Source organism: Silene latifolia, chromosome 11 (assembly GCF_048544455.1).
Source record: "Silene latifolia isolate original U9 population chromosome 11, ASM4854445v1, whole genome shotgun sequence".
Classification (NCBI taxonomy): Eukaryota; Viridiplantae; Streptophyta; class Magnoliopsida; order Caryophyllales; family Caryophyllaceae; genus Silene; species Silene latifolia.
In genome coordinates, this window is record NC_133536.1 from 90,232,802 (window position 1) to 90,235,960 (window position 3,159).

The following is a 3,159-nucleotide window of genomic DNA, read 5'->3' on the forward strand; positions in this document are numbered from 1 at the left end:
GTTAGTCTTTTCCGGTGGATAGAACTTTTTGTAGAAAGCTAGAGCCAACTTCTTCCAAGAATCAATTCCGAGAGTAGCCTTATCAAGGCCCTTCAACCGTTGTTTCGCGGTGCCAATTAGAGAAAAAGGAAATGAGACCCATCGAATTTGGTCTTGAGTTACACTGGTTTGGGAAATCGCATCACAATAGTCACAAAATGTCTCCATATGAGAATGAGGGTCTTCACTAGGCATCCCCCCAAATTGGCTTCTTTCGACTAATTGGATAAATGCGGATTTGGCAATAAAATTTCCGGTTAGATGTTGTGGTGTGGGAGTACCATTAGGTAGGTTCTCCTCGGTGGGTACGGAATGTGATGAAAACTTAGGCATTGTGGGTTGATTTTGTGTTGTATTTTGTGTTGGGTTCTCCTCGCCTTCTCTTGCAAAAGGGTTGATGAACTCAATAGTTGGTTGAATATCTACAACCTCACTAATACCTCTCAAATTTCTCCTAGCAAGTCTTCTATTGGTTGTCAAAGTTCTTTCAATTTCACGATCAAAAGGTAACAAATCACCTTGTGACCTCCTAGACATGCAAAATATCAAATAACTCGAAAACAATTAGAACAAACCTTGAGGAGTTTTACTTCCTAAAGGCAAAGAAAGACACAACTAATAACAATATAAGAAAATCTAAATCAAGTTAACACCGTCCCCGGCAACGGCGTCATTTTTGGTCGGACACGTCTTTTCGGTAACTTGTCGTTAGGAGCACCTAGACCAAAACACAATTTATAATTTCACAAACAACTCTACAATTAGTAAAGAGGCAAGTAAAGGTCGGATCCCAAGGGACGGGGATTGAGATGAGATTTCTATTGCAACTAGTGGTGTCTTAGGGGTGTCACAATTTGGGTTGATGTAGAAGGTCACTAAACTAAATAACAATGAAAGTAAACAAGCAAGATGAATTAAAAAGGGTTGTAAACAATTGATAAAAAGCACTAGGGTATCATGGGGTCATAGGGGAATCATGGGAATTGATCATACAAACATGTTTTCAAATTATAAGCAAGAAATTATTGTTGTGATGGATTGAGTTGGGTTATATCTTACAATCCTAGGAAAGTTTGGGGCCCGGAGCCGAATCGATTAGATTGTACAACACCTACAAGTCGACTTAGTCTTCCCTACTCAACAACATGCATGGTCTAATGAGACTCGAGTTGGTTTATGTCTTAAAACTCTCATTGAAAAGATAGGTGATGGGTAAAAAATGCAAGGATTCATAGGCTCGCATTTCATCAAACATAACATGTGCATGAGTTGAGATCAAAACAAGCAAGCAAATAAACCACGAAAGCATATTAATTTAAGCATGAATCATTCCCCATGTTGGTTTCCCCTAATTACCCATTAACCCTAGCTAGGTGACTACTCACTCATTATCATGTTGATCATGCTAGCAAGGTTGTCAATCATACTAACAAAGTGAAACATGATGAATAAATGAAAGTAATTAACAATAATTAAAAAGGGATTAAGAGAATTATACCTACTAATGATTCCAATAATAAAGCAAAGAATAAAAGAAGTACTTGATGCTTAATTGAGAGGTTGTCAATCTCCCAATAATAACCAAAATAATCTTCAATTGCCCAAAATAAAGGATGAACAAAAGAGAGATTAAGGAAATAAAACTTGTATTAAAACTTGATTAATTGTTGATTACAAAATTAAAGAGAGATTTGATTGATATTAACTACACTAGAGATTGCTAAGAAGAACATGCTCTTCCAATTAGACTAATGGGGTATTTATAGTGGGGATTAGGTGTAGGAATTAGGGTTAACTAAGGGCTTAAATGACGATTAAGTCCCTACTTAAGGAAACGCCGGTATTTTTAGAAGGATGGGCATCTTTCTTGAAGCTTGAAGAAACGAAGTTGTGCTGTCTTGGAATCCGTGCGTCTTAGGCTCGGGACGGCCGGATTCTATTGTCTCTGCCCGGGCGTCTTTGGTAGAAGACGGGCGTCTTCTGGATGCTATTGCCCGGGTGTCTTGTAAGGAAGACGCACGGATTGTGGCTTCGTGGACGGGCGTCTTCTTGGGAAGACGCACCGATTGTCATGCAGCGTGCTTTCTTCTTCTTTTCTTCCCTTTTCTTCATAAAATCCTTGGGGATTTCCTCGGGGATGCAAGGATCTTTTCTCATCATTGCCCATTTACTATAATATGTACAAAGTTCTTCTAATCTTGTCTCTCCTTGATGCTTGGTCATTGAATTCAATCAATTTAGTCTCATTTTGCCATGAAAATGCAAGGTTTGCACTCCTTTCCTACCAAGGACACAAAACCTCAAAGAATATGCAAAACAAAGAACTAAAGACAATAAATGACCCAAATATGCACTAAAAAGCATGGGAACAAGGCTAATCCGGGGACTAAATATGCTCTAATTATGGTCACATCACCTTCTCAAACTTCAAGTTGATTGTATCAATATGAGCACTAAGTTGAGCACCCAATTGAGTAATAGAGTCCACTTCATGCTTTCCTCCTCTAGTAGCCTTGCGAGGTCTACTATATTGTGAGTTATGGACCGTCATTTCCTCAATCTTGTTCCAAGTTTGATTATCGTCAACTTCGGTGAACATACCATTTGATCCCATGTTGAGAATGTTTCTTGACTCTTCATAAAGACCGTTCCAAAATTGTTGTACCAAGAACCACTCGTTAAGTCCATGGTGAGGACATGAGCGACAAATTCCTTTGAACCGCTCCCAAGCTTCATACAAAGATTCTTCATCCCTTTGATTAAAACCCGTAATTTGAGCTCTTAGCATGTTAGTCTTTTCCGGAGGGTAGAATTTTTTGTAGAAAGCTAGAGCCAACTTCTTCCAAGAGTCAATTCCAAGAGTAGCTTTATCAAGGCCTTTCAACCATTGTTTCGCGGTGCCGATTAGAGAAAAAGGGAATAAGACCCATTGAATTTGGTCTTGAGTTACACCGGTTTGTGAAATCGCATCACAATTGTCACAAAAAGTCTCCATGTGAGAGTGAGGGTCTTCACTAGGCATGCCCCCAAATTGGGTTCTTTCGACTAATTGGATAAATGCGGATTTGGCAATGAAATTTCCGGTTAAGTGTTGTGGTGTGGGAGTACCATTGGGTAGGT

The 3,159-nt window shown here is 39.2% G+C and overlaps 1 non-coding gene across 1 annotated transcript; it reads left to right on the plus strand.

Annotated features, from left to right (window-relative positions):
• Positions 1-2,720: 2,720 nt before the first annotated feature.
• On the plus strand, positions 2,721-2,827 carry LOC141616486 (small nucleolar RNA R71). The gene has a single exon (XR_012530832.1). It is a non-coding gene; the product is annotated as a small nucleolar RNA R71 (small nucleolar RNA).
• Positions 2,828-3,159: the final 332 nt, after the last annotated feature.